Genomic DNA, 23,316 nt, shown 5'->3' on the forward strand with positions numbered 1-23,316 from the left:
GACATGTCCATCCCTGCCAAGGCAGCAGCCTCCCCTACAGCAGAGGGATACTGCAGCCAGTTACTCCAATTAGCAAATCTGGGTTGAACTTGGGTCCCACGCTCCCCTAATGGCTCCAACATATATAAACGATGAGCCACACCTTGGGCCAAGACTTGAACCAGGAGTCTTCCTGGATCCCACTCTATCCAATACACCTACTCTCAGGACCTCATGAAGTGAAAGCAATAGGCTCTCATGGAACAAGCAGTGGATACAAAATCAGAACCTCTCAGGCAGGAATCTGTGTTTTAACAAGCCCAGGTGATTTTTATGCCCATTAAAGTTTGAGAAGTCCTGCTTTTAAAAACACTTTGCAAACTATAGTTCAGTGCTTCTTCAACTGTTTTGCATATATACCTGCCAGAAGGTCTTGTTAAAATGCAGATGCTGAGTCAGTAGGCGTGGGGAGGGGCTGAGAATGTGCGTTTCCAACAGGCTCTCAGAAGATCCTGAAGCTGCTGGCCCCAGCACCAAGAAGCTGGGCGTGTGGTCCGGGTGTGTGTCTCATTGGGACGGGATGGGAAGCAGTTCAAAGGACCTCGGCACAATTCCTAGCTCCAGTGCTTGAAAGCTGTGTGACCTTGGCCATGTCTCTATGCCTCTTTGAGCCAGATTCCACAGCTATGAGAGGGTATAAAACAGGACTATGCACATTTAGATGACAACAGGCCTGCACTTAACATAGCCCTTGGCATGTAGAAAACACTCATACAGAAGCTGTGGCTGCTGTTTCTTGGGAAAGTATGAAACTAGCAAGTGCTCAATAATCGTTTGTTGTTTTATTAGTTATTGAGAGTTGCCACACGGTATGATAGGCACTGTGCCACGCAGCACACTATTATCATTTCCCCCTCCCAATGGCTCTATGTGCGAGGTCAGGTATTATTTGTTCTGTCCTGCAGATTAAAAAGCCAAAGCCCAGAGAGGTGTAGTAGCTTGGTCCAAGTCACACAGACAGTGGAAGGTAGAGCTAGGGTTGAATCCCGTCTTCCTGCCTAAGCTCCTAATCACCGAGAGGGAGGCATGGTTGTGTCCACACCTCTCTACAAGGCCTGAGTCGAGGGAAGGGTGGTGGGAGGTGGGACAAGGTTGTAGAAATGGAGGACAGGCAGGGACAGACAACGACCGGGAGGCGGGAATGCTGGGCTGCATTGGGACATGAGGCCCGAGAGAAGGAGTGGGGCCCGGTTCCACAAGGATTGGGACACCCATTAATCCAGAAATAGAGCCTAAAAGGGGCAAGGACTATCACCCTAGTGCCCATACCCTGCTGAGCCAGAACAGTGCTCCTTAAAGGTACAGCAGGCATACGAATAACTGATGGATTCGTAGATTCATTTACATTTTGAAGGCAGCAGCTGATTTGGAATTGGTGAGCAAGATGTCATGAAGTGGGGGGGAGAGATTTTCACATCAGGACTTTTCTTCTTTAAAAAGGGAGCAGCTCAAAACAGAACAACAGGGATATTTCCCTTGGAGTGCAGCCAGGGCACACAATGCCTCCTTTTCTTCCCAGGGCAGCAGGCATTTGGGGTCCAGCCCCTTGGTGGGTGTGTGCAGCCCGGAGCCTGCCTGACATACTTACCCACTTGTGCTCAGGAGCACAAAGCCCCCTGACTGCCAAGCCAAACACAAATGCCTTCTTCACCACAGGCCTGTGCCGCGTGTGTTTTCAGCCACGGCTCCTGAAAGCCCCCCTCCAGAGCCAAAGTGAGGCTCGTGTGGCTGGGCCTCCCCACTACCATTTGGAGACAAAGAAAACAACACATTCGCAATCAACCAGTCACCCTCATGGGCCATGAGGCATGAAGTTAAACAGCCAGCCTAGCAGCTTGAAGGGAGCAAGGGGAACCTTTCTGTTCAAAAATTAGCCTTTACAGATGGTGTTCAATCAGCTATTCATCAGAAAGTATTGTTCAGGCACAAGGCTAGGGTCTGTGGGTTCATGGATGAATCAGACAGGAACAGAGGCCCTTCGAGGAAATCAGGGTCTAAACTAGGACAGGTTTCACAGAGGTGGGCAAAGGGCATTATGGAGGACCACAAAAGCATCACGGTCATGGTGTCCGAGCTGGGCTTTGAAGGATGAATAGAAGTTCACCAGGCGGGCTTGGGGAAGTAGCCCTCTGGCTCAGAGATGAAAACACGCACAGTCGGCTTGAGGAATGACCAGTGAACCAGGCCCAGAGTGCAGGGCAGTGGCCCAGAATGGGGAGGGCAGGGCTGGAGGTCAGCTCCCTTTATTCTGTAGAGAATGGGAAACCAGCAGAGGAGAAACAAGACGAAAGCTGGGGTTTGGATACAGCTCTGGTTGCAATGAGGGGGGTACATCCCCAGAGGCTAGCCCATTAGTAGTAGACCATAAATATTTAAGAAATAAACAAATGATTTCGAGAGGGAAGAAATAGAAGTCTGGCCAGACTTAATGCTTTCACTAACTGCTTCTTTTATGCCCTTTTTTTTTTTTTATTATTTCTTTTAGGAGAACAGCAGCTTTTCTTCTCCTTTATTGAACCATCACAAATGTATACAATCTGAGATTGCAGGCATAATTACATAATGTCTTACACTGTTGGCGGTTTCCTGAATGTCGGCTTTGTGTTCTGGAATAATGTTGACAGCTCCTTGAATGCCTCTTGTGTTCTCTCTGCATTGCCCAGCAGCATCTACCATGTGCTAAGCACACAGTAGGTCCCAGGTAAGCAGAACCATGAAATGCATTCATGTTGTATAAGAGCTAGACAATCCTTATTCAATTTTGAGAAGAGAATAGCCTGGTTCTAGAACTGCTAGAGGCAGCGCAACATAAACATGAAGAGTGTGGGTTTTGGAGTAAGGTGGGCCCAAGTTTGAATCCCAACTCTGCCACTTACCAAGTTGTGTCTTTAGCAAGTTCCCTAAACTCCCCCAACCCCAGTGTGTCCCTATATGTCAAAGAGGAAAAACAGCTTCCTCCTTACAGGGTTGTACAGATTAACTGGGATGAAGTATATCAAATGCTTATCCTGGGGCCTGCAGTGGAAATTAAAAGGTGATGAACTAGAGAGAAAGGAAGGATTTGGCAACCAGTGGACCCTTTGGTTCCTGAATACTTAACTTTAGTTAAGGCACTGGATCAGGAAGGAGAGTTGCCCAGCATTTCAAACCTGGGTCACTAGAGATTGGTGACTGAGTTAGGAAAACAAAGAGGAGATTTGGGAGGAGGGTGGATAGTTTGTCCTTGGGCATGCCTGGCTAGGGGCGCACTCACAAAAAGGGGGTCATCCAGACAGAGAGAGGCCCAGCAGACAGCTGAAAAGGTGGGCCTGGGACAATAGAGAAACCTCAAGATTAGCGCTGCAGATTCTAGAGTCATCCATATCAGCACAATCACTGCAGAGGTGAGGGGGGTGCGGAGCAAGAGCAAGCAGAGGAAGAGTGTGAGGAGAACTCCTGAAGAAAGTCACATGTGCGGAGCAGATGTGGAAGAAGAGCCAGGGTGGCTTGCAACGCAGAAATCCAAAGTGGGTAAGTCTTAAGAAAACAGGCGAGGCCATGCCCAGCTTCAGTAGCAATGGGCAATGTTGCCAAGGGTGGACAAGATGGGAGAAGCTCAGGTGGGGCTACTCTTTGCTACTTCGGTGGAATTCAGAGAAATGGGCAGCCGCTCAAAGGTGGGAAAAGGTGAGCCTGTCTGCAGGCCAAGGGGAAGAAGCCAGGAAAAAGGAGTGGACTGAGATGCAGGAAAGAGAAGGTGGGGTGGGAGCCGGCACTGACTGCAGGCCCCATGCTGAAACACACTACAGAACTGAATTTCATCTTCACCGCATCCCTCGGGGCTAGGTGATTTGATGAGTCATATTTTGCAGTGAAGAAACTAGGCACAGAGAGGTGCAATACCTCACCCAAGTCAGCAGTAGGCAGAACTGACATCTGAGGCCAGAAGAGCCGGCTCGAGTCCACAGCCAGTTTGAAGGAGAATGTTTCTGGAGGTGGGAAGGGAAGGTTTAAGGCATGGCTCTGACAAGGGAGGGGAGAGCAAATCTGGAGAGAAATGGTGAGGCGGATATGAGAGGGTTCAAGGCAAGTGGCCTCCGCCTTCTCCGTAAGGTAGGACAGGCCAAGGGCATGTGAATGGATTTGGGAACTCAAGGACAGCAGATGAGGTCAGCAACAGTCAGGGAGGAGACTGAGACAGACGTGAGGGATACCAAGCGGCAGCTAAGATCAAAGGGCACAGATTTAAAATGAATCCAGGAGTCCCAGGGCAGGACTAGAGAAATGAGAAAGTAAAGTTTACCATAGGATTATTTCCAAAAGTGAAAGGTCTTATGAGGGGAGATTGTAGGGCACAAGGGAGAATACAAATAGTGTGGGTGCTGGCATAATGGGTGAGGGGAATATTTTCAACATCACGCCATCCATGCCAACAGCACAAAGGTGGGACAGGGCAAGTAACCACGATGTGCTGTCCCTGAGGTCTGCTGACCAGCCACCGTACTCAAAGACCCCTGATTACAAAGGTCCCCAAAGCACCACCTACTCATCCCAAATAAGTCTTCCTCGTTTAATAATGAAGTCTTGTAACTACTCTGGTCAAAACTGTAGCTACAAACTACACATGGCCATTGAGCACTTGCAATGTGGCTCGTCTGAATTAAAACATGCTGTAAGTATACAATGCACACGGCATTTCAAAGACTTAGTAAAAAAAAGAATATAAAATATCTCAATTGTTTGGTATTGATTACATGTTAAAATGTTAATATTTTGGATCTATTGGGTTAAATTAAAATATATCATTAAAATTAATTTCACCTGTTTCCTTTTTATTTAATGTACTCCTAGAACGTTTAAAATGTGACTTGTGTTATATGTCTATTGGCAAAAGCTGTTCTATAAGGCACCTGTGATATTAAACATGGGCTAAATAAATGTATTAGGTCAATAGGTCCATTTAAGCAAATGAATGTATCTGAATAGCTCTCAGATATTCTCTGAGAGAATGGGAAACAGAAGTGATAAGTTTTGATTTGCTGGATGTGGGAATAGAGAGCCAGGAAGATGTGACCTAAAATAGGAAAAGGGTTCCCTGTGGGATAGTAAAAAAGCATTTTATGGTGAGCCCCTGATTGGAGGGGGGGAAAAAGGTAAAACATCCAAAAATGAGACCAAATGCCAGAAAAGCCCACAAACCTGCCAGGGACTACGAAGGCTGGCCTCTCTCCTGATGTCCTAGCTCTGCACCAGGCCATTCTCAACCACCCCAGCTCTTGTCAGCCCCTCCCACTGACCTTGGGTGACCTCTAAACCCCTTCCCTTCATCTGCTCCCACCGCAGTCTCCCAGAACACTAAGCCCACAACCTCACACATTCCAAAAAGTAATTCCCAACTGGCTAGAACCAGAGTTCCCTCCTGCGGCCCCCATTTCAGGAGCTTTCTGCCAACAATTAGAAAAGTAGGCAATGTGATATACCGCGACTAGCATGGCTTGAAGCCAGGAAACCCAGATTTGTCCAGTTTTTGCTGTGTGAGTTTGAGTCATAGCACAACTTCTCTGGGCCTCAGCTGCTTCATTTGTCACAAAATAATATCAAAATCTACGGACTTGTCGGAGGGTTTAATGAGATAACTGGAGTAAGAGGTCTGTGTTAAAGATGTGCTATACAAGTGAAAGAGAAATATTGTCATCTAGAGCCAGAAGAAGAAGGAGAGAAATGAAAAAGGAAAAGTAGGTAGCAGGGGGGAGATGCCATTTGCAAAGACAGGATATGCATCCCCCTTCTACTAAGGGGCCTTGACTTTTCCCACAGGCAAGAGGGTGCCCTGCTAAAGGGCAGGCACAGGTCAGGGCTTTCCTATCAGACATAGCTTTCTATCCACATACCTGGCTTCAGGAATTTTTCTGAAGCTGCATTAATAAAAGTGAGTCCAGAGAAAATGTCCCAAACAAAACTGAATGCATCTATTAATGAACTGCTTGAGATTTTAATGTTACTCGGCACGGAAAAGAGGATTTTAAATTCCACTGTGAAAAGTTATAACTCATCTCAGATTCACTCCCCACGCCCTACACCCCACCCCCATTCCTTCCTCAACATGGGGAAGGGTGGAGAAAGAGGAATTCAAAGAATGGAAGATGTAAGCAGGGTTTGCTTTTCCCAGCGGCGCAATGGGCTCCATCATCCAATACCAACAAGCTGTGAGGAGCACATCTGCATTTTATTTAACCCTCACGCTAACCTTTGAGGGAAGGAATTATTACTCCCATTTTATACAGAGAGAACTGAGGCTCAGGGGGGCACCGTGGGGATCCATAACTAGCTCTTTCTATCCCTCAGTGTTTTCCATTGCAGACTCTCCTTAGAGGTGATGTGCTAACTGGTATGTTCAAGATAGAGCATTAGGAGAAAAACATAGCAGAACATATGTAAAACCTTTTTCTTATTAAAAAATTTTCTATCTATCCATATATGGACTTAAATCTAGGTGCATATAAGGATATAGTTGTATCTCATATAGGTATAGCACCGAGTCCAGAATAATACACTCCAAACTGTCCCACAAGCCCAACCACCAATTCTCCAGTTTGCAGTTTTGGCCTTCATATGTTTTTATCTTATTTTAAATGTCTGCTGGTATGATTTTTAAAGTAGCTTTTCACATTTTCCAATGGGGCTTATTGAGCCTTTCAAATGGTAAAGACCACATATACACTCTCTAAAAATTATTCAAAAAATGGAAGTGATGTCTCTTTTCCTTACCAGTGCACCCAGCCACGCGCTTCCCGCACACTCTCTCGTGGCCATTGCTTCTGCACGTTTAAATCTTTAGTTTCCTCACCAACGAAAAACCCCACACTTTTCACTCTCCCCTCCAAGAGTCCAATTTGTAAGCTTGCAAGGGCCACAACAGAAGGCAGTAAACATCTTACAGTGCAATAAATATTTGCCAAAGACAGATGTTTTGGTGTCCTTCCCCCACAAAGGCACCGGGCGACGTGGCTGGGAGGACTCACGACAAGGCCCAACATCTCCGTCATTCCAGGTGCCAGCTCCCACCCTTCATGCCCTAGTTTCCTTCCCCACCTCACTGCTTCTCCGCAGTTAAGATCTTCTGAGGAGTAGTACAATTCATTCCCTAATGTGAAAAAGGAATTACAATACTAGTGGTTTAGAATTTTCTTTCTCCTCCCCCTAATGCATTAGCATTTTTTAGGGTGTTTCTAAACACATTGTATTAACTTGAGAGTGATTTGAATGGTGGAGATTCCAGGCAAGCTAACTGCCTAATGGGAGACGCGACTGTGACTGAGCTACAGTGATCATCTGAATGTCCACCACTCGCCTTCCCGCCCAGGTGTTGCCATGTGGGGATTAATTCAACACTAGTTTGCCAGATCTGATTTTTTTTCCCCCAAAAGAAACCAGAAGCTCTGGCCAGTGTGGCTCAGTTGGTTGAGCATCTTCCCATGCCCCAAAAGGCCACCGGTTTGATTCCTGGTCAGGGCACATGCCCAGGTTGTGGGCTTGATCCCCAGTCAAGGGCATGCAGGAGGCAGCCAATCGATGTCTCTCTCTCTCTCCTTTCCTCTCTAAAATCAATAAAAACTTTTTTTAAAAAGTCAGGAATGTGGATTTATGTAAAATTTGATTTTTAAATGTTGACTTAATGCTTTAAAAAAAACAACACTATAGGGGTCAAACAAAACCCACATGCAAACCAAATGCCACCCAAATGCTCACAAGTTAGGCACTGAAGTGGTCTCAGCTCACCTTTCCCTCATGCCCAAGTCCTCTGGCCCACACAAATGCACCCGACACCTCACCCTGCGCCTGAATGCCTTTGTGCCTTTGCTCACATCTTACTAACCCTTTAAGATGCCTTCCTTGTCTTCTCTTTCAGAGTCGTTCCCACCCTTCAATAATCTGCTGAAATTGCACCAACTTTTCCTAATCCTAAATATTAACATCAATTAATATTGCCCATGCTCCAAGGCTTTCTTCAAAAAGCAGCGTCCAGCCATGCGCTTCTCACATACTCCCTCTCATGCTATTGTTTCTGCATGTTTAAATTTTTCTGATAAGTCATAAATTGCAAAAAAGGAAGGAAGGTTTCTTGTGTGTGCCAGCTATGACTTTGGTACTATTATCTTCATTTTATGGGAGAGAAAACAAAAACTCAGTGAATAAGTGATCATCTTGAGCTTTCTGTTTGTACTCTAGCTTTGCGTGTCTTCTAGGCTCTCTTCTTCCCACTCTCAGAATCCTCTTCCTTCTGTCTCCATCTGGTAACACCTACTCAACCCTCAGCACAGCTTTACCTGCCAGCATCTTTCCCTACTCCACACGCCAGTCAGGACTGGCCCCTCTCCCCCCAGTCCCGTGCTCCCACAGCACTCTGTAAGAGCGCCTGCCAGAGCACCCATCAAACTGTCTTGTAATTCGCTGGGTCTTTGTCTCCTCTGTTGAACTGCAGGCCCCTTCCCTAGCACCGTACCTGTCCCAGAGTAAGTGATCAGTCAGTATTTACTGAATGACAAGAGGGAAGGGAGGGAGGGAATGACAGAGGGAGGGAGGGAAAAGGGAAGGAAGGGAGGGAGGGAGGGAGGGAGGGAGGGAGGGAGGGAGGGAGGGAGGGAGGGAGGGAGGGAGGGAGGAAGGAAGGAAGGAAGGAAGGAAGGAAGGAAGGAAGGAAGGAAGGAAGGAAGAAAGGAAGGAAGGAAGGAAGGGGAGTAACAGCCCACAGGTAACCAACAAATGTGAGATATGATGAACCTCATGGCTCCCAGCCCCACTTGTGGGCTGGAATTGATGCGGACTCCTTTGTGCTCCAGCCCAAAATCAGATAACTGGGAAGCTCCAGCTGCACCCAACCACCCACCCCCAGGGTGGGGCAGGCAGGTGGCAGGCTACTGCTTGGCTCTGGGGCTCCAGGAACCAGCATTCACCTCCACTCTTTTCTCCTAGTCTTTGGACCTCGGAAAAGTGATTTCCTGCATCAGTCAGGCTGTGCTTTGAAAGGACGACTTCAATTATAATGGATGATGGTGGGGATGAGCTTTCCCCAGAAAGCTGGCAGGAATGTGAACTGGAGAAGCTTACAGCAGGCCACGTGCTAGGCAGACAATTCTCGCTGCCCAGGGCAGACAAGGGGAAGAGGGGGATCCTCTTCCAGAGAACCCTGGAAGTGAGGCAGTCTGCTCTGCAGGTGGCTAGAACACTCCTGTGACATTGCCCCCACCTCGCAACCCCCTCCTCATTCACAGGCCAGGAGGCTGGGCCAGGCTGCTCCTGCTCCTGGACCCTCTCCCTGACCCAGACCAAAAAGAACCATCCTGGTCTTAGGAGAAACTGTAGAGAATCTAGCCTTGGCTGATGCTCTCAGAAGCCCAATTGCCCTCTCAACAGAGCAGTTTATAAGACCCACTGACACCCACTATGAGATCAGAGGTAAGGAAAACTCTGATCTCCTCCTCAGCGCTCCTCCAAGATCAAGCCAGGAACAGAAAGCCAAAGACACCATTTCTCCAGGGAATTCAGAACCTTCAAGAACTCACTTAGAAGGCAGAAGATCTGGGAAAAGGTCACAGGGTCCACCCTCTCCCAGAGCCAGGAAGGGTTCCCAGGTCACCTCCCACCCAGAATCCACATTCAAGCAGCTGGGGCAGAGGGACAGGGTCCCCCTCACTTCCTGTTTCTTCCAGCTCCTTTCCCCCATCTCCTTCCTAGTGAACCCTCCACTCCCCAAGCTCCCGGGCTTTCAATCCCACCTCCAGAGTAACTCAGAAAACGAAGCTCTTACTGAGAGCCTGGGGCAGGCCTAGGAGCTACAGGCACTTTAGCTCATGAATCATCAAACCAGTAAAGTAGAATCTTTTACTCTATTTTAAAAGCAAGCAAATGAAGTTCAAACCATTTTATAATTAGAAAGGAAATAAATCTTAAAAGGAGACCACATTTCTTAAATAAACAAAACACACATACACACACAAAACCTAGTAAGAACCAGGACTTCAGTGAGAGAACTGACCAAATAATACTACTGCTTTAGAGACAGGGAAAAAAAGAGCTAATTTTGCTGACTACTTTTTATGTAAAGTGCTTTATGTGCACTATCTTATTTCATCCTCAGGTGAGCCTATAATGTAATCTCTTATTATCCCCATTTTACAGATAGGAAACTGAGGGACAGGGAGGTAGTGTGACTTATCAAAGTCCAAAGTTCCAAGGTAGTGGATTAACAGGTTCCCCTTCAGGATAACATATTTGCGTTTTAACAACAGCTCTCTGAAGAAGACAAAGGAACCCAAAGGAATAACTAACGCAGGGAATTTCAGGCCTCAGCTGTGACAGAGGGCAGAGTTCTCAAGGCAAGAGCCTTTTGGCACCACCAGGCATCACCCGAAGGCTGCCACCCACAGACTTGGCGAACACAGGGCTCCACTCAGCAGCTGGCAAAGCCCAGGCATGGGGATAAAATGAGAGAAGACTGGGTCAGGGAAGGCCAGCCAGGAGGCAAGGCAAGAGTGGGGCAAGTAGCAACTGCAGAAAAATGTGTTTTCAGGTGCTCCATGAGTGTCCCCATACCCCAAAATAGCCTGCTCCACAGTGTGGAAGAGACACTTTCGACATTGGTGTCAGGGCTGGGAAAGGCGCTGGAGCAGGAGTCCTGGGCTCTCATTCCAGCTCGGTTACTCTGTGCCACCCAGGCTCTGCCACCTGCCCTCTGCTCCTCAGCGTCCTCATCAGTAAGCCGAGAGGGATGGTCTAGGTAACCTGTAAGGCTTCTTAGAGACAAATTGTAGGTGAAGAGACTCAGAACAGGTGCCAAGAATGGGCCCTGGGGCACTGAACTGGGGATCGAAGGACACCTTTCACTCGCTGTTATTAAGGTTCTAGAAAAGGACACCAGGTGCAATGCTGAGCACCGCAACGGGGACAGGGAGCTTCTGCCCTGAGGAGTGATGCCTGCTGCCTGCAGGCCAGGTTTGAGGGGTGCAGGGAAGCTTCTTAGAGGGGCCCACGCCTGGAGAAAATGGGGACAATCGCCAGGGGCAGAGGAGAGTGGAGGGACTCAAATGGAAAGACTATCCAAAATGGCACTAGTCAGAGAATACACAGTTTTCAGAAGGAGGTACCATTATCTCATGTCACTGATTTGAAAATTGAAGTTCGGCTGGGAGACAGCCAGGAGGCAGAGCCAGAATTAGAATCCAGTTCTGCCTGACCTCTCAGCTTTTGCTCTTAATTTTTTATCCCATCCTCACACCCACAGCACAGGTTAGGGAGGGGAGGGGGAGGGAGGAAGTGTGAACACTGGCAAAAGTCTGAAGAGAGGGATGAGGAAGGTGACGGGGGGATAGTAAGTACTTTTTTTCTTTCTTTAAAATATGTCTTTATTGATTTCCGAGAGAGACAGGGAGAGGGAGAGAGACAGAAACATCAATGATGAGAGTCATTGATCGGCTGCCTCCTGCACCCCCCACTGGGGATCAAGCCTGCAACCCGGGCATGTGCCCTGACCAGGAGTCAAACCTCGATCTCCTGGATCATAGGTCGATGCTCAGCCGCTGAGCCAAACCGGCCAGGCAGTAAGCACTTTCTTAGCAAAACAAAATGGCAACCATAGTTTTTCCAAACAGACTCTTCTGTGGTTGCTTGTAGTTTTTAAAGGCATAAGGTTCTGGAATCAGCCAGATCTGAGCTGAGCTCCTGGCTCCACCACTTAATACCTTCGTGACCTAGAGCAGAGGTATTAAGCTTAGAGCCTCACTTTACTCACCAATGCAATGGCAATAATAACAGTCATACCTTACTTGGTAAACATTAAACAACTGCTGTACTTAAAGACTTGGCACAGTGTCTGGTGTCTGTGAAGTGTTCAATAAAAGGTAGCAACAAAACCTCAAACCCACTCATCTGCTGTAGCTCCAGAGGGCTCTCCTCTCTCCACAGGCTTCCTCCTCAAAATCAACATCTGGCCAGTCTCCCACAGCCTCACAGACTCCCTCCCTCCTCCCGTCTGCCTCCCTCGCAGTCCTTCCATTTTAGAACCCACTTCAAAGTTACTGCTCCCAGGGCTTCTCCTCCTTCCTAGGATTATGCTAGCTTGCATTTGATCAAATGATTTCATCAATTAGCCTACACAAGCCCCCTAGCCTCTCAGGAACATAACTGTCCACTCAGTGGTTATTTCAAGGGACCGGTTTGCATGGGGTTGGCCAAGCCATCAACATAGGGCCTGGTGGGTTTGTGGGCTGGTAGGAATTACCTAACCAGTTGCCCATGTGTGCCTGCAATTTGTACATTAACCTCTAGATATACATCAAAACCTTCTACCCAAACCACAAATTATGTGCTCTTACAAATTTGCCAAACTATTAAATGGAATTTACAACTGCTCAAGAATGTCTTGTAATTAGACAGAGATAGATGGGTATATGAAAGATTAGGCCTAACTTGGGTAGGAAATTGGGAACTGAAGCTTACTGACATCTTGTCAGGGGCTCTTTCACTTTTTGTGCCATGGGGACTCCTTTAGCAGACTGATTAAACCTATACACCCTTTCTCAGAACGTTTTAAAATCTATAAAATAAAATGCATTACTTGATTACAAAGGAAACCAATTACACTGAAATATAATTATTAAAAATTTTTTAAATGAGTGTGTAATATAGTAATATATATTCTTTATTAACACATTAAATAGCAAGCCCCAGCAGCGGGTGGAATAACTGCTTTAATCTCAGAGCTGCAATGGGCATAAATCATAGTTTAAGATGTCTGCAGTAGCTGAAATGTGATATGGAAATGTCTGTGATTTCTACTGGTAACAATGTCATAGGTACTGAACATACATTGTGGTCTGTTGCCTACATTCATAATGGAAGAAAATGCTAAATAGAGATTTTTTTTTCCACCACCCAAGTTCACAGACTCCTCTGAATCTTACACATGAGCTGTTAACACCAAGTTAATCTCTGTTAGGTCCTATATAACTCGGTAAGTATTTGTATTGGGCATATTCCTGAATTCCAGCTCACCTTCATCTCCATCTCAAGGAAGCTCCACCCACTCCCCTTCCTGCTCCAAAAGGTCAAGTTCTATACATCTTACCCTCCCTCTGCCCTCCCCTCCCATCTGACTGGCCCAGGGAGGACTATGCCTCCAGTATCCTACGCCCAGACCGACCAGAGACCAGCAAAGACATGGCCTGGAAAGAAAGTCTCAGCTCCCAGAGAACTGAGCTCACACAACAGGATCCTCTCTGGAACTTGAACTAAGCAGCAAAGGAGAGGCTGGTGTGATAGTATGGTGAAGGAGATGGGGTGGGTAGGTGCTGAGTTGAGCCGATGGCATCAAGGTAAAGACCAGTGACCGCCTGCACCGGTGGCATAGTCTTGAATCCAGAACCCTCTCCACCTCGCCTCAAGGGTACCTGGCTTCCCTCCAGGCCTGTGCTTAGATAGCAATGCTGCATTTGACAGCTCTTCACCCCCTTCACTAGAATCAGCTTAAGGGAGCCTCTGTTACCTGGATCAGAAGAGCCCTAAGTTCGCATTGTCAATAGCATTTTACAGATGAGGAAGCTGAAGTTCAAGAAGTTGAGTCATTTGCTTGGGCTCACAGGGCTAGTAAAATGGTGAAGCTTTCCCCCCCTCTCTTATCCTCCCCCCCTTTTTTTTTTGAGGAGTAGAGGGGTAATAGGCTTTATTATTTATTTATTTAAAATCTTGAAAAAAACCCATCTCTTAAAAAACTCAAACATTATTGATAAAAGCCCTCTCCCCACCACCCCACACATGCACTCAATATTGAACCTAATAAATGTGACCATTCTCGGATATATTCAGCCATCACCCAACTTGACATGCCTTGTCTTTTAGGCCGTTTCCCAAGAGTAGGATGGTTGCATTTTCCAAGGGGGAAGGGCGGGGGGAGTGGTAATTAACAGCCAAATAGCGCGGCACCTGGAAACACTCAGCCCTGCTGCCTGGTGCCCTGCTATGAAAATCAAAATCGATTTCACTGAGAGTCAGCATCTCTGGCTTCTGGGCAGAACCCAGGCTGTGGAGGGAAATCGGCACTGAATTCTGCTCTTTTATCTTTGCATGGAGCAAATTCTCCCCAATGCCATATTTCTCCCCACTTGTCACTTGACGTCAGAGCCACAAACTAGACATACCAAAGGAAACTGCAGATACAAAGGGTCCTTGCACACAAAAGGGAAAGAGCCACAGCCACATTAAAAAATATATTTATCCACTCAATAAGTTTTATTTACTATTTTGTGTGGGGGAAGGGAAGGAGAGGGGATGGGAATTGGGATTTATGTTTTCTCCCATGACGCCTGTGTCCCCGGAAAGCTATGTGAGGCACAGGGTCCGGACCCCAGCGAGACAGTGAGGCAGTCTTTTGAAAACAGACTTCTTTCCCTTGGAGAAGGAACGGTCAGTCAGTGCGCTTTGTCAGACACCACCAATCTATAAATGCCTGCATATTGCATTAACCACCAACTCGAAATCTTGGGGCAATATTTATTTTATCCTGGAAACTGACGCAGGTCTATTTTTAACCCGAGGGCCCCTCTTCTTTCTTTTAACCCTATTTTGAAATATTTTTCACATAGACTGGAAAGTGTTCAGAGAAAGACCTCTGCTAGATACCTCTTAGTACAAACTCTGAGTCTGGGAGATTAGCATTCTGAGGCATGGAGAGGGTAGGGGTCCAGCCACAAATCACACAGCTAGGTAGCAACAGGTTTAGGCTGCGATTCTTGGGCACGCTGGCTTCCAAGCCTGCACCGCTTTCCACATACTCTCCTACAAAGTAACACAAAGTGGTCTGATCTCCAGGGACAGAGAGCTCAGTTGAATCCTAATGTTATCATTTATGAGTTCCATAACCCTGGGCAAGTCACTTAACCTCTCTTTCCTCATCTATACATCGAGGATTATGATTGTAACAAATCTCTAGGATTATTCTGAAGATTAAATGTGCCAGGGCTCGATACGGGGTCCCCTTTATTATACTGTACTGCTCCCGGGTCACAATACAGGAGTGAGTGTACCTGCCATCTGAAATGTGATAACTGTGTCCAAACAACTGCCTAGAGATAGGCAAGAAAAGATTGTTATCAACCCCATTTTACAGTTAGAAAAAGTCAGTCCTCCCACCCCCAGAGATGGCATAACTTGCGCGAGATCAGAGTTTTAACAGTGAGCACGTTTTCAGCATTCAGAAGCCCTAACTGTCCTCCCACCACACCTCCCAAGGGATGGGTTGAATTAGAAGTAAAATCAGCACCCCCTTCCCACACAGAGCAGAACCACATATCACTGGCTTATACCTCATGACCCTTCTTTGTAAACTAGGATCAGCACAGTACCTGGTACAGAGCAGAGACTCAGTGCAGTTTTGATAAATGAGTGAACTACTGATCTTGATCTGCAGATAAGAAGGCACTACTTAGCCCGAAGTAGGTGTCTTGTTGCAGAAAGCAGGAGAGAGGCCAGGCCGGCAGGCAAGAACAGCAGTTGCAATAAGCAAGAACTCCAGTCTCCCTAAGACTGCTCTGTGGGGAAGAAGCCTGGCCCCTGATCTTAAGGGTTCCATCCAGAGAATTTCCAAATCTAGGGCCCAGAAGATAACTGAAACATACGTGACCCTCCTCCAGCTAAAACAGATATAATAACATTGCAGGCAAGGGGCAGCCAACGGGCCAGAGAGATGGCCCATCTGTCTTCCTAATTGTCAACTCTGCCCATAATAAGATTTTTCTCCCTGTCACACCCTAGGCTGCTACTGAACTGAAGCAAAACCAGGATATCCATCTTCCAGCCATGCACAATGGCCTTCACAAGGTGCCAGGGACGAAAGGAGGTTACTTGGCTAAAAGGAGCAGAGAAAGCTGGAAGGAGCCCTGGACTGGAAGTCAGGAGCTGCGATGGGGTGGGGGGAGGAGGGAGTCCATGCTCTTAACCAGCTGCAGATGCTTGACCAGTCACTATACCTCACTGGCCTCTGTTTCCTGTAAAATTAAAGTCCAAAGTTTAGCAAAAGGGGTCAATGAGGAAGGAAGGGCTGTGAACCATGTGACATTGCACGCAACATATTTTAGGTTATATACATTTGGAGAACAGCAGCCCTCATTTTCAACAAAATCTCAAAGATATCTAATACTGCCCCCATTAAAAAAAAGTTAAGAAATACTGGACTAGATGGTTTTCACCCAACAAGCATTTATTGAGCACCTTCCACATATCCTTTTCTGTGCTAGGTACTTGGGAGACAAGTACGACAAAAGAGACCAGCTTTTAAGACGCACAGTGCCGCTAATGCTCGCTGTGATCAAAGCATGTTCAGGGAGCTCTGGAAACAAAGAAATGGAGCATTTGACTCTGGTCAGGAAAGGCCTTGGCTGGGGTGGGGGTGGTGTAAGGAAACCTTAAGTTGAATGTTGAAATTGAAAGCTGAGTGTGCACTCACTGGATGAATAAGTAGGAAGAGTATTTTAGACAAAGGGCAACGCGAGCAAAGGCAATGTGTGTTCTAGGAACTGCTTGGAGTGTAACTGTGAGTAGAACAGACGGTGCTTATTGAGAAGGAAGGAGATGGGGGAAGTGATAGAAATGAAGCTGGAAAGGTAGGCAGGGCCCAGATTAGGAAATGCCATGTAAGGAATTTTACACTGCAGGCAATGAGTTCATTCTAGTTTCAAAAGTCTAAGATGAGCCACCACTCCCAGCACGAACCTTCCTAAATGTTGAGCAAGAGGCCTTGGTCAGTTGTGAGCACAGCTGGCAACAGGGAACAACTGGAAGAAAGACCTGCTGCTTCTTGGCACCCTGAGTGGACAAGGGCTGTCTGACCAAGGTGCTGGTATACATGGGTGGGGGGTGAGTCTGGCACCTGTCAGTCTCTCCCTCTTTCTCTCCCAGCCTGGGGGACTCTGACTGCCATTATAATGGCTGAGAAAGGAAGGTACTGATTGGCCCAGGTAATGAGATGCGGAAGTAAAGGGCATGCCCATTTGGTTGAACCTCTGCTCAACATCTGGGAAACAGTCCTTCAGTCCTCTAATCAATTGACTCTGCTACTCAGCTCAAGGCCCTCTCAGGTGCTGTCCCTTCTGCCTCGAAGGCTCTTTCCACACTCCTCAAATGGTTAATTCCAATTAGCCTTTTGAGCAACTACTGTACCTATCACAGATTCTCGCAACACCTTGCCCTTTTCTTTCAAAGAATTCAGCACTTCATGATTATATTTATCTGAGTGATTTGATTCATGTTGGTCTTGGCCACTGGACTGCAAGCTCCATGAGGCCAGACACTGCAAGTTTTGTTCATTTCTCTATCCCAGTACCTTGCCCGCGCCTGGCTCAGAGCAAGTATTTGTTGATTGAATGGAAAGTCTTGTGTGGACCCTGAGCCATTCCCCATTCTCAGGGCCCTTTAACATTTCCCATAACTCACATTAAGGTCCAGTGAGGGGGTCAGGACAGCGCAGGAGGGCAGCCTTGACAAGGCAATAGCAGAGTGGACTCTGCTTCTATTCCAAGTGTAGCTCTGTGTTCTCCTGTGTCATTCCTTGAAAGGCTCTAAGGAACTGCATTTGGTTTACCCACCCAGGCAGGTCCTTGGAGATTGTATTTAATTCAATATGCTTTCTCCCCAGGCCTCAACCAGGTCACTGGTTGCATCTGACCATCCCTGACACTACTTGGTCAGTAGAACTTTGTCCAGGCATCAAGGGATCATCCATGGAAAGGGGGGAATCTCCTTCTCCCTCTCCAGGAAAATGTCTCCTCCTTTCCCTCCATTCCAGCACTCTTCGGTTCTTGGGAACTAAAACTGCTGTTTCCTGCAGCCCTACGAGATGCCCCAGGGCAAGCGCAGATTGAGACCCTGTGCAGGGGCGCTGGGGCTCCACTTTTAATTCCCAGGCTAAGTAACTGGCCACCCTGCAAGGGCCAAGTACTTGGGGTTAAAGATTTGACCTTAAAAGAGGGATGAGAGGGAGACGGGATCCCCAAAAGCGCCCTTGGCCGCCAGCGCACCGGAGGTGCCCCACCGCCTCCACCCAAGGTCGTAGCCCAGCGGGAGCGCTGGAAAGTTCAGCCAGGGGCTGAGGTTATCAGGGTACGAATTGGGGGCCGGTTTTTGCTAAAAGAGAAAGACTAAGAGCTCGTTTCAGGTAGTCCCGTGAGCCAGGGGCAGCGCGCCCCAGTCCCCCGAGCTGCATCCCGGAGAGCAGCGCCCGCCTCAGGGGCGCGGGGGGAGGGGGTGCACCACCCTGGGCGCTAGGACAGCGCGGCCTCCCCCCCCCCCACACACACACACACTAGTTTCTTCCCTATCCAGCATTGGGGCGCCGGGGCCAGTCGGGGAGGATGGGAGCTGCGCCCGCCCTTGGGCAGCACCCCCCCTTCCCGCGCTGTCTCTGACCCCAGAAGGGGGCCCCAGGTCGGCCCAGGCTGCCGCAGCCTCTGCCTTCAGGGGGGTCAGGGACGCGGCGCGAGCGGGGGGCGAGGTGGGCAGCAGAGGCAGAGGAGCGTGGCCGGGGCCAGACCCTGGTCGCGCGGGGCTGGGGGTGGCAAGCCCCACCGATGCGCTGCGCGGGCCGGGGGCGCAGGACGCCTTACCTTGGCGAGCCGCGGGAGTCCGGCGGCAGGCGGCCGGCCGTGCCGGGGCGGGTGCACAACCGGTTTCGGGGTGCACGCAGCCTCCGGGTGCACAGTCCCCGTCTCGGGCGCGCACCCCCGGGCTGGCGCACACTCGGCGTCCCGAGCGCGCACACCCTCGGGCGCCCTCTCCCGCGGATTCAGCCTGGGCCTGGGGCGCACGCCCTGCGGGTCACACCCACCGCGCCGCTGCGGGGCGGCCGCGCAGCCCGCCCAAGCTTCGCCCGCGTCGCCGGCTGCCAACACCGCCCGAATCCCGGCCTTCGCCAGGGGAAAAAAACCCGAGACGCGCGCGGGCTCTGGTGTACAGGCTGGGGTGGCCCTGCGAGATCGGGGGGAGGGTCTTAGCGTTGATAAACTCAAGAAGCCCTTGGGCAGAGTTTGGAAGAAAAACTTTTTGAAAAGGGACCAGAAAACTCCTGATCTGTGTATAACGCCTTTCAGATTTCCAAAAGTGCTTCCACATACATTTATCTCAGTTTATCTTTGCCACACAGTTAGGGGGGCGTTTGTATCCGCACTTAAAGGTGTGGAGACGCCCTCACACATGGCAGTGAGGGCCCCGAGCCTGACTAGAACCCAGGCCTGGGAACGGAATCGGGGTGCGGCGGGGGGAGGCGCATCGCCAGCCCAGCGATGGCTGGGGTGGGGCGGGTGGGGCGGGTGGAAGGCAACGTGTCTCTCTCCAAGTCATGTTTTTATCCATTTGCTTTTTTCCTTCCCAGTCATGGCGTTAGCCTCACTCAGGAGTCCTAAATCTTTCACTTCACCCCCCCCCCCCCCCCCCCCCCCCCCCGCCACGACACTTTTTATCAGCTCAAAAGATTTTCGCTGCAATTGCTAACCTTGAATGATAAGCTCACTAAGGGCCAGACATTGTGCACAATAAACCGAAAAGAAAAGAGCTGATACTACCCCATTTTACAGATGAGGGTGAACAGGCATGAGAGGGTAGAAGATAGCCTCTGCGACCCAGATCCCAACTCTGACCACCATATGTACCTTTCAAAGGGCCCATTGGCACAGGGTAAAACTTAACCAAAGGGGTTTCAGTTTTGATATTGAGACTCTGAAGGAGGAGATAATTTGGGGCAAGGGACATTTTCGGGACTTTCATTTTCCCATTTCAATGGAAACATGGTTATCACAATAACTTTGCTTCCATGAGGGCTCTTTTTGAAGCAAATCAATAGCCCCAGAGAAGTAATAAATTGTAACAGAGACTTTGCCCCAGTAATGGGAATAATAGAGAGTGATGGGGCCTGCCATGAGCTTGTGGGCAGCTCCAGGCTCCTGCGCAAGTGAAGGGGCTGTGGAGATTCAGTTCTAGTCAACTTTTGACATTTGGGGCAAGAGTTAATATGGCCAGATCTTCCCATTTTTAAGAGAAACTATAAATTCAGATATTTAAGTGAAGTCTCTCAATTTGTTGATAACTCACTTAAAAAATGCTAAATACTTGCTATCTAGGTCAACATTGTTGAAGCCAAATAAAATGAGTTTATGAACAGATCCAGTTTGTGGAGCAGGTGTTTGTGCCCTGGAGTTTGGGGTACTTTGCACTATATAATTTGGGCCTCCCAATACCCTTGTAGGATGGATCTAGAATGGATGACTATTTCCATTTTCTGGAAGAGGAAACCCCAGTTCAGGAGGTTCTAATGACCAGCCCAACATCACACAAGCTAAAGCTGGAACTGAAACCCAGGCATTCCAACTCCTGGTCCTGGAGCCTTCCCTCTGCATTCTCTGATCTCATTAAAAGCGTTTCTTGCTTTCTGGGTGTTGTGAGTGAAGTGAGGCTTGAGATGGCTCTGAGGTGTGGAGACCCAGCACCTTTCCTGGGAGAATGGAGCCGGAATGCCAGCTGCTGTCCTCGAAAGCTCAGCCTGATGACTCAGAGATGAAGCTGTGTCTTGAGGGTAAAGCTGAGTCAGAGGAAGCAAGCTCGAAACTGGGGCATCCCAGGCTTCTGAATCCCAAAGGTGAGAATCATGAAACAGGAAGAAGAATGGACTAAGCAAATACACCTGCTCCTATCTCCCAACCCCCCCCCCCAAGTAAACCAGAAGCCACAGACACAGAGACATCAGCTAGAGCACTGCCTATTTTTCTTGTCATAACAGGAAAGTCAGCAAGAATTAGACTGGAAAGTAGACTCCTGGTGTGGTTGTAGGAATAGGGGGCCTTTTGTAGGCAGCAGGTCTTCTAGAATCTCAGGCTTGGGCATGTCCACTGCAGGACCAGCTTGGGCCGTTCAGACAGAGTGAATCTTAAAAGCTGATTTAGAATGACTGGACAAGACACTGCTGTAGCCTGAAGCTCTGTAAGACTGAGCTGCAGACAAAGAATGGAGTGCCTTCTTTCCCCCACCCTTTGGGGAGTTTGGGGTGGGGTGTAGGAGGAGTAACAAGAATTCATATCTGCCATGTATGTGCCAAGGTCTGAGCTGAACATTTTACATACATGATCTCATCAGGACTCACAATAAAACTGAAATGGTTATTGCCAAGCGTAATGAGGTACAGTGTCACTTGCCTGAGGACTCACAACTAGTACATGGGGGAGGTAGAATTCACACTCAGATCTTGGTTACTCCAAAGACCAAACCCTCTCTAACCAAGGGCCTGGACGTTGTGGCCAATGTGGAGATATGTCACTCAGATTCTGCTTCGGGGAAGTAGTGCCCTGCTAGCTGTAAGCTGTGTGGTTAGCTGACACCTCCACAGTGTGGTGACTCCTGTAGGGTCTGCCTCAGCCAGCGGTGTGTTGGTAATGTTTAACAACCAGCTCTCAGGGGGGAAAAATGTGTGCATAAATACATTCGATTCTCATTATTCACGGTAGTTCTATAAAATGGCTACAAATACTGAAATTGCTAATATTGAACCATTGTTCCCAGGGGAAATGCAGGGTTAGGTTCCTACAAGCTTCTGGGCACTTTTTCATCAACAGATCAATACATAACCTTGTTTTATGTTTCTGTTTAAAGACTATATACACACACACATTATATTTTTAATAGATATTGTTGATTCATCAACATTGCACTAATGGCCGACAGTGCTATAACTCACACCTGAGCAAGTGTTATCTAACACGTATTCTCTCCATCAGGCGCGTCACAGCCTTCTTGCGCTGAGGAACACTAGGTAGCCCTTCAGCACTGTGCTTTAGTGCTATTTTAAACAGTGAAATCACCTACAAAAAGTACAAAAAAATAAAAAACAGCACCACTAAAAAGACTGTCCAAAGGATACTTGTTTACAGCATGAGAGCTGAAACAAGAAGGCAGAGGGTCACCTTGTTCAACCTCAGCTGGGAATGTGCATGTCAGGTGACACAAAAATTTCACTGCTCTGCACATGTCTGCGAATGGCTGCAAAAGTGCTGCGAGTGTTGGTTTGAGGGTACAAATAAATGTTAGCAAGTAGGTAAATTTGCAAACACAGAATCCACACATTATGAGGATCAGCTGTACATATCCATATCCATATCCATATCCATATCCATATCCATATCCATATCCATATCCATATCCATATCCATATCCATATCCATATCCATGTCCATGTGTGCCTTTTGGGCCCTTCAAATCCACAACCCATCCTTCCAGGTTTATCTCCCATTATCCTCCAACCAAACACAGAGAATGTTCACCATCCTCCAAACATGTCCCATACTTATCTAGCTTTGTGACTGAGTGCAGGCTGCTGTCTATATCTGGATTCTTTCTTCTCTGCTTCCCAACACACACACACACACACACACACACACACACACACACACACTGTTTTCCCATGTTCAAGTGATTCTACTCTGCATTTGTACCTCCTGCATGAAAGCCTTCTTGCTGCCCCAGACAATAAGATTTCTCCATCCTTGGGACCATGGTGGTATTTTGAAGCCTACATCAGACACTGATCATGTTCTAACTTATATTACAAGGCAGCCTTAGTGATTTTCAAAAAACACAACTATGATCATGCCACTCACCTGCTTAAAATTCCTCAGAAGCATTGCATTCTTCCAATAAAATCTGGATTCTTTTAAGAAGGCTTGCAAGTCAAACCCCTTACTACCTTTCCAGTCTCCTCTTGTGTCCCCCATATGCTTGCTCCTCTAGCCACATGAGAGTCCTCTTAGCTCCTCTAACACACTGGGTTCTTCCCTGCCCAGAATTATCTGCACACGCTGTGTATTCTTCTGCCTGGAATTTTCCTCCTTCCAGTTCTTTGTTTAGATAATTAATACTCATCCCATGAGTTTCAGCTTAAACATCACTTATGCAAACATCACTTTTCTCTGATCGACCCCTACCCCAGACTAAGTTAAGAGTTCCTGGTCTCTGCTCTCATAACATCTCTGGTTTTCTTTCATAACACTCAATACAATTTAAATGATGTGTTATTGCCTAGTTCTCCCACGAGATTATGATTACACGAAGAGAGGCCTATATCTCATTTGATGTGTTTCAGCACCTAGTTCAGAATCTGGCACATATAAATGTAAATCCTGGTTCTCCATAAATGTTTTACGAATGAGTAAACAACTAAATCTCCATTGTCCTGACATCTGTTGGGAGTGATGGATAGCAGATAGCTAAAAT

General features: G+C 47.8%; 1 protein-coding gene across 3 annotated transcripts in view; it reads right to left on the reverse strand.

Moving 5' to 3' along the window:
• Window positions 1-18,980, reverse strand: part of KANK4 (KN motif and ankyrin repeat domains 4) — a 61,029-nt gene extending 42,049 nt beyond the window's left edge. For all 3 annotated transcript variants that reach the window (XM_081144774.1, XM_081144773.1, XM_081144772.1), the window contains exon 1: window positions 18,669-18,980. The gene's annotated coding sequence lies outside the window, so the exon portion shown is untranslated. The remainder of the gene's footprint in view (window positions 1-18,668) is intronic.
• Window positions 18,981-23,316: the final 4,336 nt, after the last annotated feature.

The sequence above is a fragment of the Miniopterus schreibersii genome (genome assembly GCF_964146895.1).
Source record: "Miniopterus schreibersii genome assembly, chromosome: 8".
Classification (NCBI taxonomy): Eukaryota; Metazoa; Chordata; class Mammalia; order Chiroptera; family Miniopteridae; genus Miniopterus; species Miniopterus schreibersii.